Source organism: Aptenodytes patagonicus, chromosome 7, assembly GCF_965638725.1.
Source record: "Aptenodytes patagonicus chromosome 7, bAptPat1.pri.cur, whole genome shotgun sequence".
NCBI classification, from domain to species: domain Eukaryota; kingdom Metazoa; phylum Chordata; class Aves; order Sphenisciformes; family Spheniscidae; genus Aptenodytes; species Aptenodytes patagonicus.
The window spans coordinates 68,542,157-68,558,873 of NC_134955.1; positions in this window are offsets into that span (position 1 = coordinate 68,542,157).

Consider the following 16,717-nt stretch of genomic DNA (forward strand, 5'->3'; position numbering starts at 1 on the left):
CGTTCACAAGCCTGGATCCAACCCGAGGTGCTCCCAGCGAAGGAGGCGTCCAGCTCACGTCCGTACCTCTACGTGTCCCCAGGATGAGCTAATCATCGGGCTCGTTTTCAGACATCCATAACTCGACCGGTTACTTTGTTAAAACCAAAGTGAGATCTTCCCTATCGCAGGCCAACAAATTATCTAACTTCACTTGGAAAGAAAAAAAAAGGAAATAGAAAGGTGGTTTTCAGCTCTGACAACACACACAGTAATTACCACTGACTTTATTGTTATTTTTTTTTAAGGAACCACCTTTTAAACAGTTTTGTTGGATTTTTGTTCAGAGGTTTTGCATTGTGGTCTTGTTTGCCAGGGTTCAAGGAAGAGCGAATTTTTACCGCACAGGCACAAACCCCTATAAATCAGGGTTCGTCGTTAAAACACTGGCAAACCCTTCACTGAAGTGGTGTTAGCAGGGGCTGCTCTACAGCGTATTTCTAAGGAGGAATAGTTAATGTAACACGGTTTGGGAGCCCTTCCCCTCCCCAGCCCCCATCTCCCCCCAACTACTTACAGCACAAGGAGGTTTGAGCTTATTTTGTCTTTTCACAACTTAGCAAGATCAGACACATTTCTGCAATGCATATGCAGATTTTACCTCTTGTTACTTTCTCTAATGAGCTTTCACTTAATCAATTTGACAGTAGCCTTTCTTCCTTTTTGCTTCGTATCCACTAGGAAAGTATTCAGGAAAAAGTGTTAACAGTTTCAAGGGGTATTAGCAAAATGAAATGGTGGCACAGGCAAATTTAGGAAGATCGCAAGAGCGCTTTACGGAAAGAAAAAAAAAAGAAGTTAAAACGGGGGATGTGGATTTAACAAGAATGTTTGTCTAGGAAATGAGCAGGACTGCAGACACCACTTTTATTTCCCTGCAAATAATTTAAAATAACGCTAATAATGAGTACAGAAATCCCCATTGTATGTAAATATCTGGGTTATAGAAACAAGCACTTTCCCTGACAATATGTAACCCTTTTGAAAATAAAAATATCCTCTTTAATGAGCTATTTTGAGTGGGGGCTTTAGCCACAGCCAGTCATCCAGGACAGGGATGCTGGAAGTCCCAGTGACTTGCGGATGATCAGAGTAAGGGTGATCTCTAGGAAAGGACAAGGGGTGGTGATGACCCAACAGCTCTGGGTTCCCTGGACCCAAGGGATGTCCATAGAGGACATTTGATACTTCATTATACTTGCTGCAATTTATTACTTGTGGAGTTGGATGAGCACTGCTGCAATCTGGGACCCCCAGGAGGGAGCGAAGATGCCCCAGGACCGGTGCTGCCTTGGCTTGCAGGGGGATGCTGCGCCCCAGTGCCCGACCAGCCAAGCTGCGCTTGTGCCTTCTCTTAATTTGCAGGCTCTGCCAACCCGTAATGGAAAGGACCTTTCCTCCTGGGGTGGGTGTCCTGGAGCGTGGCGGTGGCTTTCTCCAAGAAACTGCCAGCTCTGATTCCATCCCTCATCCAGGGGTCTCACTGGGCAAGGAGAAGCCAGGGCACACCAGATTTCATAGTACCTGCAGGCACTTGACCCCTAAAATGTACGTGCACAAACAGAAGTCAGTGCTCTGCGTGGTGTGAAAACCAAAACCAGGCAGGGCAATTACCCCCAAAGTGGAAGTGTTGCATCTCTCTGAGTCAGCGCTTATGCACTCAGTGTCATCACTAGGCTGTGTCATCGCTGAGGACATCGCTTAGGCATTAAGTTCCTAACAGCGAAGTGACAAAGGACTGCTGACACATCCTTACGCATCCTTTCTGACAAGGAACTCAAAGTTTTAGCCAGGGCTTTTGGGAGAGTCACAGCCTGCAGGAAGGTGACATGGGCAGAAGGAAAACACTCACGGGCAAATTATTTGGGGTTCCCCCCAGTCAATAAGCCCACTGGAGACTCCTGGCCTGGTCTGGATGTCAGAGAAAAGTTCAGAGCCTAATTCCTGCTAACCAGGTCCTTCACAAATGCCGGCCCATGGGATCATGGCCCAGCTTGCAGGATTAGACCACATGCACCTAAGGAAAAGGTTTTCCTTTCTCTTCATGGGAAATTCGTATCTTGATGCAATGGAAGACGCAGCCTTTATTCATGGATTTCCATCCCAGGGTACCAACAACACAATGACCATATTCAACTGTTTGCTGTGAGCCAGTTCAGGACAGCGCCAAGGAGCACTGAGTGTCTGACACCAGTGCTTCTTGGCTAAAAAAAAACCCCAAACCCTCACCCCAAATCATCACTGAGATGGAGAAAGAAATAGAGAATAGTATCGCCAAGTGGAAAGTCTCCTTTGAGCTGAATATAAAGCCTACGCTAGCTTTGCATTAATCTTACCAGGGAAGTGAGCTTCACGGAAAGTCCTTTGCTAAACGGAGCCATGGTTATGCGATATGGTTACTACCAGGTGTGAGCTATGGCTGTGGTTAGGGGATGTGACTAAGGATGTTGGGGACCTGGGTCCTACTCCTCGTGGCAGTGCAGGCCTCCTGCATGACCGCAGGTGAGCCTTTTAGCATCCCTTCCCCGCTTGAAAATAAAGATAATAGGGATTTCCCACCCTCCTGAGATGTGAAAATAAATGTGGAAACAGTGAGGTGGTCACAGAAATAGGAACTGAATGGATGTCTGAGGCATTTAACCTGAAATTACCAAAAGGATGCTTGTGTTGGATGTGGTTATCTCCATGTCTGAAAACAGTGACATTTCTAAAGGAAAATGCAGGCAATCCTCTCCCTCTAGCTGATGTTCTGTTTCTTTTCTAAAATGGATTCCTCCCTGTCCTCCCAAGTCACAAAAAGATCACTTTTCCACCCAACATTGACCAGCTCCATCATGAGACACATAATTACCAAATCTAGTAAAATGTGAATTCCCCCACTGCCGGACCAAGCTGCTATACCCAGAAAAGTGGTAAGAAAACGTGGCTGTCATCAGTCGACACTGAATCGAGTTTTCAACATCATTGCCCGCAAACTGAAGGATTATGTCCCAATAAATGCTCCAAGTGTCTGCTTCAGTAAGCGGGGAGCTAATGGCATCGCCTTTGCATATTTTGATGTTATTTTGCCCTGTTATAAGTTAAGGGGTGGTGTTCAGACAACGTGTGCTCGTCAGGAGAAACAAGGCAGCGTTGCGGAGCTGAACCTTGCAGGTCCGCAGAGCAAAGGGGGGACACACGGACCCAGAGAGGCTTTAGCTGGGCTTTGCTCTCCTGGCACTGTTTCCATCCTGAAACAGGGGACCACGCCACTGTGGAGCCAGAGTATGTGCTCCAACATGACTTTTCCAAAATCGCTCTTTTCAAATATTTTATTCTGATCTTATTTTTAAGCCGGGGTCCAAAACCTTTAAATCGGAGGCAATTTTGTTTTCCTAGCTGTCAGCAATATTTTGGCTATTTTAAGAATGTAGGACAGGGTTAAGGATTAGTACCAGCATTTCTTTTCTGTGTATCAGAGCTGCTTAGCAGTAATTAATTAGGACATTGGGTTTTGTACTCTTGGTTCAGGTCATTTGCCTATGAGCAGCTCAAGCCTTTTACAAAGGCACGCTGCATATGTTTCTGGGTACCTTTTTGAGAGAAGATTTAAATTGGCCAGATGAATAATACTTTGCTACAAGTGTTTTGCCCTAGGCAAAAAAGGTTTTCTTCATATTATCATTGCCCGGAGCTGGAATCCTCAAGCTTGATGTGACTGGTGTTATACTGTCACATGGCAATGATGTAAGAACAGGAGCTCTCTGTGTCAGACAAATCTGGATTTAGGGGAATTATAGCAGATGTTGCAAAATGGCAACAGTTTAGCAAGTTCCTTTCATCCCGCGGTTGGGAGGCAGGTCCACAAAGTACACCCAGACAGAGAAGAATGTTATCTTTGATCCCTTTCACTCTGGGGCAAGGAGGCTCCACCCGATGAGGGATGCAGCGAGGCTGGAAATAAAAATAAATTTACAGTAGCTGTTTGTTTTTGCAATATGGAAATCGGCCATTATTTATTCATGCTGTTTGCCCAGACACGTATAAAAGGTTTTTATCGGGGGGTAGCGTGTATTGTGCGCTGTAAACAGATTAGAGCATTCAATATTAAGATTAATGGCACGGAAAAACACTTGGAAATTTGTGCGCAGTTAGATTACAAGAAAGACTTGCTGCTCCTCTCCACCGCGCGTACATGGACGGTGGCACAGGCGTAGTTTCATGCCGACGAAATGAGGAAGGAAGGAATATAATTGCCTCTGATACAGTGACAGAAAGCAAAAAGTTATACATTAGGGCATATCACATCGATTTTATCCACCGTTTAGGATTTTTTTTTAATGAAAGAAACTGGAAATGTCTCTATTCATCTGCTCCTCCTTCGTTTGGGTAAACAGTTCGTTTATACCTATGCAGAAACCGAACACAAGATGACAACGTGACAGACCCTGTTTACGACAAGAAAGCACCACCTGCGGTGAACAAAACATGCCAGTGTAGGACAAACGGTAATTCTTTTCATGAGTTTAAATCTGATTGGAATTTGGTTTGAATTTGCAGGATTTTTCTTAAATTGGTCGGTTCATTAAAAAAAAAAAATCCATTTGGCGACAGGCACAAAACCACCCCAGCCTTTGATTAGGTTTTAATAAAAAATCCCTCTTACCACCTGATGGTAACATGGACTCGGCGATGTACAGCATGGACACAGCTGCTCATGCTGCACTGACGGAGCACAACCTTCCCGCCCAACATGCTGATGGCCAGAGCCGCACTACCCAAAACCACCTTACCCCGTGCATCCTCGGGCAGTCGTACCGGCTTCCCATCCCCAGAGGAGCTGAACCGGAGGGTTTTGAGCACGTGCACGATAGCAACTGTGTTTTGGATCGAGGTCTCCCTCGCCTGAGCATGCAACGTTCGTTTTTAAGAGTAGAAGCTCAGCTGGATTCAGTTCAGAAAGGTATTTAAGGGCATGCTTAATTTTAAATATTGGAGTCATGGCACTGCGCTTCGGGTCACACACAAGCTTAAAATCTGCCCATCCTTTCATACCTGCCTAAATTTGGGTCTAGCCCTGCATATGGTGCAGCATGCCTGATGCAGGAGACACTGACGGAGAAGACGGTGTCAGTCTTCTGACACACATTTCCCCTGGGTGCCTGCAGTCATCTGGGTCCCTCACATATGTGAGATGTGAACGGGACCAAGCTGAGAGAGAGCCATTGTGTCCACCGCCCACATTGGTGGCCTTTTGGTACCATCTTAGGGAAAGCACCCCCAAGCAGTTCTGCCCACAGGAGAACAAAAAGGCCCTTCTTCATCTCCATGCCCATTTTGGATGCCCCAAACCAGAGGACACCTGCAGCAGCCAGGTCAGGGTGACCCCAGCACCCTCTTGTTTCTGTCTCTGTGCTGGCCTGCACCCAGGGGTGTCTCCTACCCTGGTCCTCCAAACCAAGCTGGTGTTTGCAAGGCAAGGTCCTAACTTTTGTCACTCCAAAGGAAATACCTGCCCTCGTCTCCCCACCAAACTGCTTGCCTAGGCACTTCTGCCCATGGGGAGCACCACAGAGCCCATGCCTGCAGCTCCTGGCCCATGCAAGCAGTAAACCCGTTTGGCAGGAGGCCTTTGGGGTGACCTTACAACACAGTATTGACCCCTCTGCGTCTTCTGCATCCTCCTGTAGAATCAAAACCCTACGAGTGAAAGGTTGCAACAAACATTTTGCCAAGCACAACAGAGCCCAGGCTCAGCCGAAGCCTCTAGTTGTTGCCACCAGGCAAATATCGGTTAAAGCAGCTCAATGCCACAATTACGGCATGGCCAAAAAAATGCTACAACACACACAACAGTCATAGCACAAAATCGGTCGCGCCACTTAGGGTCCCAGCCCCGTGTGCTGGGAATCAGAGGTGTTATGAGGAAAACACGGGATCAGCACACATTCCCATTCAAGATGCCTAATCTTGTCTACACTCAAAATGGTACCGGCTAAAATTGGTTTTCAATTGATTTAAGTTCACTGGCACAAAGCCCTGTGTAGACATTCTTAAATGGGTTTAAAAATGGCTTATCAATTTAGCTTAAGACACTTAGTAGCTAAACTAAGCTAAATCGGCATAAGCCAGGTTTAAATTGATTTATGATGTCCACAAAGAGTTTTGCACTGGTTTAACTAAATTGCTTTAAAAACACACCGCCACTTTAGCCTTCAAAAGTGAGTGCCTATGAGTGTAAGGATTTAGGGTAAATGTCTTTAAAAGTGCCTAAATATCTGAGGAGCTTATGCCCCTTTTCCCCAAACAGACTTAGTCTTTTCGAAATCAGAAACTGTCCTTTGTAAATGCTACTCCAAAGCGCCAAAAAAAAAAAAAAAAAAAAAAAAAGGAAAAGGGTCAGATCCTCCATGGAGTAAATTAGGGACATATCCCATTTTACATCAGCTGGAGGAAAGCCAAGCCCTGCCTCAAATTTTTAAAGGGAAAGCAAAACTGTCTGAAACCCCAGGTTTCAGGGGGCTTGCGTTATTTTCTTCTCTTAGGTTTGGGTTTTTTTTCTTTACCTCCTTAGGTATAGTAGTTACATATGATACTCATATATTCAAATAATCACATCGCCGTTCGCAGCATCCCTGCACACTACAGTAGTTCAGGCTTTTATGTTGACGTGCATAGACACAGTTTGGAAGATATTTGAGTGCTCGTAGCCACATCTGTTGTTTTCTCAATGATTTGTAGTTAGCCGAAATAATAGAAAGCAGGCAGAGCTTTTTAATATTGGCTTGCTTGACATGAGCCTACCTTAGTCAAAATGTTTATTCTGCGGTGCTCCCGCTAGCTCTGGAAATTCGTGTATCTATATGTATTTGCGTGTTTTGCTTGACTAGGCACAAATTACGCTCTCAACTGGAAATATCACAAGTGTAAATAATTTGGAGACATAAGTGCCTGAGCGAAACTCATGTAAAAGCTATTTGTTTTACGGATTTTGATCTCCAAAGTTTAAAATATGAGCAAACTTTTCATTAAGGGTTTTGCCATTTGTTTGAACACTCCTGTAGTAATTGGAAATGCAACAATTGTTTAAAAGTGGCATTGTCCATGAAAAGATTTAGTGAGGGATGAAGAAATTTCTTGAACCTAAAGACATAATCTGGTGATCCAATTCTCCCCACTGTGTCCATTCCCGTGAAACTCCATTTACTTTCTCCTATCCGTCACCAGCTCCCCCGCATCCCACCTAGCCAATCCTCTAGGTTTCCCACATTGTTTCCCCTTTTGTCTTTTCAGTCCAAACAGAGGAACAACAGACAAGGTTTCGAAGGGCAGGGAGCATCAGGGGCTGGAAGAGAATGGCTAAGATGAGGGTCAGAGTCCTAGCCCTACTGCCAACAGTTACTAGGGTTTGTGCTGCCTGGCTGGGCAGTGTTCAAAGACTTTGCTGGGCTTTGTTCCACTGTGTAGGGATTAGGCCTGGCGGTCTGAGAATTTGCCTTCTAATTAAAAAGGATAAAAGATAGAAGTAGCATTAGACTAAAACATAGCAGTGATACTTCACAGGCTGCTTTTTTTTTTTTGCTTTTTTTTTTTTCCAGTCACAAGACAACGCACGAAGTTGTCAGGTTGTTTTATTTCTTTTGTTTTCTGTGCATATTAAAAAAAAAAAAATCATAATCAAGAGAAGGGAGGGGAGGAGGAAAAGTTTTGAAACTCTTCCCAGCTGTTCCATATGGTGAGTGAAGACTGAATTTCTGTGTGCACCGTGGCAATTTTGCTCCCTGACTATTGCATTTATTGACAAGGATTACACCAGCTCCCTATCACGTCCTTTAATGCTGTACCAAAAGGTGAGGGAATTCCCCACGTCATCCTCCCTGGCCGAAGAGGCCTACAGGAAACCTGAATTTCTTCTTGCACAACCTCTCCCTTTTTTTCCTTGCATTTAGCCCTCGTTTTTTTTGACACTCAAAAGCAGCCACAAACCCTCCCATCAAATTAACCGGGACATATTATTTTACCCGTGCAATGTGGAAAATGTCAGAGGCCACATCCAGATCGCCATTGCTTATAGCACCGCTTTAATTATGCTTAAAAAAATCATGCATTTCGAGCAGGAACGGGAGGCCAAATCCCCGCAAGCGGTTACTCGTGTGAGTAATCCCGTCTCCTGCAAAAGCCCTATTCAGGGCAGCCGCCAAGATCCAGCCCCATGCAGGACGGTGAGGACGGGCGTAAATCCAGGGTCTGCCAGCCCAACAAGGGCCGTTGGAAGAAATCCCTGCCATTTACAACTTGATCTGCCTTTAAAGACATCCTCCAAAGCCGTACCGGGGGCAGGGGGAGCGGTGGTGTTTCGGGGCGGCTCTGCCGACTTCCCAGGACGACCGCATTTACCCTAAGAGAGAAGCTGAGGTGAGCAGTTGCGTAAGGGCCGCTGATGAGATTATATTAATTACTTTTCAGAAGAAGAAAAAAAAAAATAAAAAAAGAAAAGAGGGGGTAGGAGTTTGGTGGAAGACTTGAGAAGCTTTCAAAGTCGCCGAGCTCGGGTTGCAGGCAAGGATAAAGGAATGCCCTTTTGTTCCCACACATCTCCCGTTACGTCACGACGAGCCCAATTTCTTCTGAATTCTGGCTGACTTTGCACGTAGTAAATAATTTGGAAGAGACGACAGACCAGGCGAAAATTATTCACAGCAGAGAGTCGTTGCACTTCATCGTGCAGGATCCTAATGGGAAAGCCTTTCTCACAGGAAAGCATTTTCATTCATTAAAATTTTTGCATGAGTTTTCTTTCCTCCGAGCCGGTAAAGATCGTATTTGCCCTGTGCCATAGCATGAGAGGAAGGGAGAAGATTTATAAGCATCACTTGGGCAAAAATGTTGTTGTCTTTAACAAAAATAACCGCTGTTAGACTGCTGTGTGTTAGCTTGAAAGCAATACTAATGTGGCAAATTATCCCATTGATTTTAGGCAGGGTTCTTCATTGATTTTTGCTTAAAAAAATGGTAGTATGATACAGCCCATGGTGGCTAACTTCTTAATATCAGTGCATTTGTGAAAGGTTAGAAATGGACTTCTGTTCCTGCCCTTCTGCTGAGTTTTAAGGACACGGAAATTTAATAAAACCTGCGTGCTGCTTTCTGGATATCAGCGTTTGAAATGAGACCTGCTCTTCTTTGGTGGCTTTAGAAGCGAATAGATTCAGCGTCCCCGCAGGACAATACTCCCAATTCCCTCCAGGCCTGCAGTCAGCTCCTTTTTGCCTCCATCCCAGAGAGTCAGACGCAGGATCGGGCCACGCTTTGGTGCTGCGAACCCTCTTTTATTGATTTATGTCCTTAACGTCGTTTCAGAGAGGCTGAAGCAAAAGCAAATGTCCCCCCTCCCATTTTGTATTCCAGAGAACTGGTGATAACTGGGAGGAAATTCCCCGTTTGCCCCATGATGGGGGTCACTCGGAGGAGCCCCGCTAGCTTTTTCGGCTGGTTTTGCAGTGAGGAGCAGGGATGAAAACCCCTCGGAGGAGCGCTGCTCGGCCGCCACGCTTCCAGACCTCCCCGCGCCTCCTCCTCCTCCTCCTCCTCTTCCTCCTCCAGCGCTGCTCCTTCTGCGGGGCTCAGCCTGTTCCCGTAACACAAACTGAGGGAAGGATCTTATCATCCATTTTCCATGGGGCAGGGAAAAATATGCAGGGCGTATAGAGGAATATATTTAAATACAGAATCCCGGAAGAAATAAAACAAATCTATTTCCACGGTGTGTTAGAAGCACTTAGCGCGAGCTGGGTCGTCTTGAACGCCCCAAGAGAGGTGCGCGTACGAGTGCTGTTTCCCTATTACTCTTCACTTATTCACCGAAGGAAGGAGACGATCCGAGGGGGCTTTATATTTGAAAGAACGTTCCTAATATTTGCATTATCGTCAACGAAAATATTTTTAAAGGCCAAACGAATATTCATTTATATTTATTTGCTTAATCTAATGATCTATTGTGATTCTGCCTTTCATCTATTCTTCCCTTGATGAGTGTGTGGCACTCCCATTAAGATTAATAGCGGTTTCACATGCACAGTCAGGGGAGATTAGACCCCTGCCCCGGCCTCCTGCCAGCCCCATGTATGTCTTTGGATTCAAGCTCCGAACCCTCACTGATGTCAGTGAAAGCGCCATGTGTACAAAAAGGCCCAATCCTGCCTGGCGCTGAGCATCCTCCCAGCCAGCCGTGGCGTTGAGAAGCGGCAGGGCACAGCATCTCCCAAAAGGCATTTATTATGCCGTAAAGTCTGGGACTGTCTGGGGAGCATATGTTTATGTGGGGTCACTGTTTCTGTGAGCACGAGGGGGGATTTTTATGACAGACCAGTCTAGAACGGCATATGGGGACCAGCGCGGGGTGCACTGGAACCATTTTCTAGCAAAATAAACCACACAAAACCTGCCTCTGAACATGCCCATTAGCGTCCTTCTACGCAAAGTTAACTCCGTGCACAGAAATCACATTTTGTGACCATTTCAATTCTTCCTGGGCATGCAATGTGAAATACCTCTGCCATCACACAGACTGGCCCAGAGACATATTTGAGCCGCCCAGTTTTGAAAATTAGATATATACTATATCATGCTTCTTTACCAGGCAGGGTCTGCTCCAAAGCCCTGGCACGGGAGCCCTCCTGCCGCCTTCAGCAGGATTTGGAGCAAGGCCTTTCTTCCAGTGGCACGAGAAATACTTTTGCTGCAAGCTGGGGTCCCAGACTTGCAAGCATTTACGCTTTTGAGAGGCAAAAAGCTTTTGAAAAGTCCTGGTGCAAAAAAGCTGCTCACAGGTGTAAGGGTTTACAGCACCTGAGCAGACGAGGTTTATGTTGTATATAGGGCCTGATTTAAGAAAACACATTTTTCTGTTGCTGTCTGATGTACTTGTATCATCTTTTCATTTGCAGGAGTTTACCAATATCCCCTATTACATCCTGATCCTGACCTCATCAGAGTAAGTACACCAACTGCCTCGGTCCTTGTACGATGGAAGATTTTCTCCTCCTATTTCCATGGTGCATGGTATTTCTGGGAAAAGAAGGTTTTACTAATTGCTAGCAAAGAGGGCCGAGCCACAGCCTCCACGTGTGACTTTCTGAAGATTGCTAATACGGCCTCGTGCCTCAGTTTCCCCAGGCATATCATGTGTGTGGTGGTACCTTTGGCTTTCCAGCAGTACCATAAGAAGTAAGTGAAACGTTTATAAAGCTTTTTGAGACTGACAGGCATAAAGGGCATTTACAATGTTTGTCAGACTACTTCCAATATTCATCCGGACTCTTTTAATAGCAACACTCACTATTACAAATTTTTACGGCCCCGAAGCACTGAAAAACACTGAGATCCAGCCTAAGCAACGTGACCAAAGTCAGACATAAAGAGTAAGGAAGAGCCAGAAAGTGAGCAGGAGTCAGAGGCTAGCATGGAAACTGCTACACCATCTGTCCTCTCGGCTTGCTCGAAAGACATTTCACAATTAGAGTATAACTGAGTGTATGACATTGTTTTCCTGCATTGTATTCAGGCTTCGTTCTCGCTTGTTGTAACGACCTCGTTATTGATTTGCGGGGCTTCCACTTAGACCTTCTGCATCTTTCATAACACATAGCCTACATACAGGCTATAAATTTTATATTTATGTCATGCTGTCTATATCACAACATCCATCATGTATTATCATTCACTGGATAATCATGTCCTGCCAATATTTACAGGTATGTTTGAATGTAAACATTGTGATAACTCCTATTTAAATATGACTATAACTGTTTACAGTATCAGGCACTAAATCTATTTGATTGATTAGATAGATATGAGTAAATGATGAATATGTATGATTATCAAATGCCTTCTTGAACATTTGTACGGCAGCATGTCTTCTTTTGGATTTTCTAGTAAGTAATAATAATAATAATAAATACATTTAATTGCTGCAATTATGGTCATGGCTCATGAGATGTTTTAGTAAGAGAAAATAATCTGTAGAATTTCAGCTATTTCAGTAAGCGCTTAGAACATGTATTTTAATCTCTCCAAGATCATCATCCCTGTTCTAAGTACGAGTTCCTAAAAAGCCTGTGTTGTGATTTGCTTTTATTTTCATTTTTGGCTTAAGCAATAGGCTTGAAAGTGGCAGCTCTGAAAACAGATTTCTTTATCCAGAAGCCAGTTTGGAGACCGTCCACACAGGCTGCTATTCTAAGGCACCATTTCGAAGACTGCCATCTCTACGATGGCATATGAGATGTAATTTAGTCTCTGTGTTAATTTAGCCCAGGGTCTCTCCTGAACAGAGAAGACCGGCCATGCCAAATTCTGTTAAACTAGGGATGGTGCTTTTGTGATACGGACAACTGTCTACCAGGGATTGAGCTGAGACCACCAAACTACTTTCATTTAGATTCTCAATTTAGTCTTGAACCAAGGTCAGAAGGTAAATAGCCAGGGCTTTATCTTCCCAGCCAAGCCCCTGGTAGAGGGTCTCTTTGAAGTGGAGTGTGATCACTGGCGGTTTCAGAACTAATGTCCAAGACAGTGATGTATAATACATTTGCTTCCATTTTACATCTGCTGGTATGATCGCAGGTTAATTTAAATACGGTTTCCCGACAAAGGAGTGTTTCTACCCAGCCATAGTCTTAAAAACAAATCTGAAATTAACTCAAGATGCCCTCTTGACACCACCCCCTCCCCAAAGCATATATGGTTTTTTTTTTTCCCTGCTGCTTTGAATGCCAGTTGCTTTGGGTCCAATCCTGCTCTTACTGAAGTCAATGGCACCATACACATTCACTTCAATGAGTAAGGCAGTTTGAAGATGCTCCCTGCGTCGGTTGGTGTTTGCGGCTGCACATCCTCCAGGTGGTCAGAGGGGAGGAGATTTCCATTTGCAGGGACATCTTCTGCCATGACACACCGATAGTGGTATCTGGTGGCAGACACCACTGCGCAGGCAGGCTCTACACTCGTCATTCAAGCCAGTCAAGCCACAAACCTTGAGCACAGGGACATATTTGTGGTCATCTAGCGGTACTAATTTAAGAAGTCCCGTGACCTTCTCCTGTGTCGCCCCATTCACTTGTTCCAGTGCATTTGGGTTTTTTTTAAGGATCTGGGTTCAAAACCCTGAACGTTCCTGCAAGGTTTATTCCCAGATCAGCTCCCTAACCCAGTTCACATCATTGCCCTGCAAACGGTTGTGCCAGCACAGGCACACTCCTGTGTGGGGCACGGTGAATAGCTGGGTGCAAGGAGAAGATGGCCACCAAAGACCCTCTCTCTTCCAACCGTGCCCCAAAACTCCCACAGATTGATTCCCCTTCCCAATCATGTGCCATGATGACCACACTTCATGCAGTTACTCAGCACAGCAATGCAGCCATCCTCCTGCTGATGGTCCCTTGCACATGATGTTGCTGCGTCTGGCCCAGGAGGCCTCTGGGCAGGAACAGACCACATCGCTGTGCTGCACCTCAAGGCTGGGGGACAAAGGAGGCTTCCTACACTTCCCTGTCACCAAAAAAACTGTAGGGCTATCTTTCACGCTGATAAAAACGTCTCAGAGATATCTACCCCGTGGTGGCGTGCTTCTAGCCAGAGCTAATCTGATTTCAACATTGGTAGCGTGTTCGCTGCCGTGTGTCTGCGCACCTCTCACCTTAGGTTGGTTCTCCACATCAGCATCCCCAGGTGTAGGATCAGGCCTGCATGAAAAGGAAGGGGAATCACTACCATTTTGCCTTTAGTATTCATGTTTCGCCATGAAGGGCTGCTGTAGAAGTGGATTTGTATCAAAAAATCCCTTTTTATAAAAGCTTTTAATTGAATACACCTGAAAAGTCTTTCTTTTCATGCCACAATTTCTTGATTAAAATAGAGCCAGACTTCACCTGACTAGGTCTGAAGTTTTATGGCTAGCCAAGAAGTGGACTAGAAAGGAAAGCCCTGCAAACTCCAGCTAGTGCGCCTAGGCACAGACGTATGCCATGCAACACCCTCCCTCCCCTGCACCCAAATACTGAAGGGCAATTCCTGACATCACATGGCATGAAATTTTGCAGCATTTAAGCACAATAGGCTGAATTTGAAGAGATATGTTTACTTTCTCTTAGTAATACTGGTGAATGCACTGTAAGGGATGGATAAAGTAGGTTTCTGTTCAGATGCATCCAAAAAACCAGACAATTTTGCAATACACAACGAAATCACAGAAAAACAAGGCTGGAAAGAGCATCAAGAAGCCACCTAGTCCATTCCTCTGCCCCAGGGCAGGGTCACCTGTATTGTTCAGACTGATGTTTGTCTAACACCCAGTTAAAAGCCTTCACCACCCCTCCAGGCAGTCTGTCCCAGCACTGCACTGTCTCTGCTCATGGGAAGTGTTTCTTAACGTCTAAGCTGAACCTCAGGGCTGCGCCTGATGCCCTTTCCTTGCCCTAACCCCTTGGACACGGAGAACAGACTCACCCCCCTCACAAGAGCTTTGTACGTGTTTGACAGCTGCTGTCATCTCTCCGTTCGTGACTCCCTGCTCCGAGTTAAACTCACCAAGACTTTTTCAATTCTGACCCTCTGCTTCAGTGTAGCCATGGTGCCTCCCCAGCCTGTTGTCACCCGTAACCACTCTCTCTTCCACTAAGCAGAACAAGGGCAAATCCCTGAAGGCCTCCACACAGGACAATCTTCCTTTTTGGCAGTGGTTATAGATAACTTGGTTCTGGTGAAGTTATCTGGCCATATTATATCCAAATTACAGTATTTTCCTTTAAAGATTATTCCACTGTTTTGAAAATGTCTATTCTTGGCAAATCCGCATTGACTGTCATTGACTGCAAGAGTTGTTTTGCATTTTATTTATATTCTGTACTATCAGCAGTTCCACCCCATGACTTAGGCATTTCAGAGAAGATGTCCCTGTTAAAAAAATGCCTGATCCCAATCACAGAAGAAAGTCCTGGAACTAGTAGAAAATAAATCCAAAGGAAGACTGGTCCATAGCTATTAGGCTACAAAAATAAATGGCATGCATTTCAGTCTAGGCAGTGCTAGTACTGTCCTGTGTGGTCTAGGAAAAATCAGTTACTTCTGGGGAAGATTTGTCCTTTACATTGGATCCCTAAGACAGGAGCATATGATGCTGCTTGGCAACTGGGGAAAGGACTCCCTCCCTCAGGTTCTCTGAAAGTCTCTGCTTCTACCCAATAACTATACCGAGGGCTTAAGTTAGCTGCCTAAATTAGATAGGGTGCATACGGCCTGCAACATCCCTGGTGGGAATTCCCCATCTGTAAAAAAGAAAGCAATTTCTACCTAACAGTGGGCTATGAGGGAAGAATTAATAAGCTAAAGAAGATGAGGCACTCCAATAAACAGTCAAACACTGTAAAGGGCTGTGCCGGGTCACTGCTCTCCAGCTGGAGGTAGCAATCCCGCAGACCCCTCAGCACACTGGGATAACATATTTGACCAGACCCTTGACCACCCAGCTACCCCTCTTCTTGAGGTGTCAAGGTTTGTCACATCTCATAACTGTTATCAACTGAAAGACCAATGTTGAAGTCATAACATGTCTACACTGTGAGTGCAGAGCTACCCATGCTGGCTTCATGCTTTAAACCCAGCAGCGGAAGGAGAAGACTACGAAACACAGCTTATTAACACAGCTAAACTACTTCCACAGGCCATCTGAAACACCTGCATAAATTTGACGTAAATGGCTTTTACATCACTCATCATTAGAAGCTCCTTGGCTAGATGGTATTGGAGATGACAAGAAGAAGTGTGACCATCAGGCCCCCTGCCTGGAAGATGAGTAATGGGATCCAGTAACTGAAAACTGAAGTTAGACTCATTAAACCTTATTTAGCCTGTCTAAATTTCCTCCTGAATAGCTCAAGGCCCTCAGAGGCACCACCAGGCTTAGGGTCTGGGGTGGGAATGGTCCACTGAGATAAAGAGGAAATTGGGAAGTAATTAATGACCAGAACAAATGGCCAAGTGCTGCAGTGGAGTCTCCACTGCTGGAGATTTCCACCTCAAGACTGGATATTTTTCCAAGTGAGGTTCTCCCATGCAAACATGCATTCATCCACAGACATCCTCTGGACTGCATTAAACATCAAGGCAGATTAGACAAGCACATTTGTCCCTCTGGCTTTTAAATCTGTGACACCCCCCCCCCCCCATCTACCCGGACACCACAGAGCCTCACTCTCCCAATGAGTAACACCAGCCTAACACAGGCATGCCAATTCTATTCCACAAGACCTCTCAACATACCAGGTTTGCAGTAATTAATGGCACATAGACAACCTCGCTTCTCCCCATCCAGGAGAGGAATATGACAATTTGATCCCATTAGGCCTAGAACAACAGAAAGATGCAGTCCTTCCAAAAATACATGCATCTGTGCCTACCATCTCAAAACAGAGCCGTCTGACGGCATCCACAGCCCAGATTAGGCATTTTGGCTGTCTATAGCAAAAGAAGAGTGAAATGGGATCCAAAATATTCATGCTGTTGCATGGAAAGTCGTCAGCGCTGGCCAGGAGGTGATATCTGCCAGCTAGGAGAGGCTCAAGGACCTCCTCTGGGCTCCAGGAGACCCCATATCTCCCACTCGGACTCGGAAAATGACACACCCTTTTTCTAGCCAAGGAAA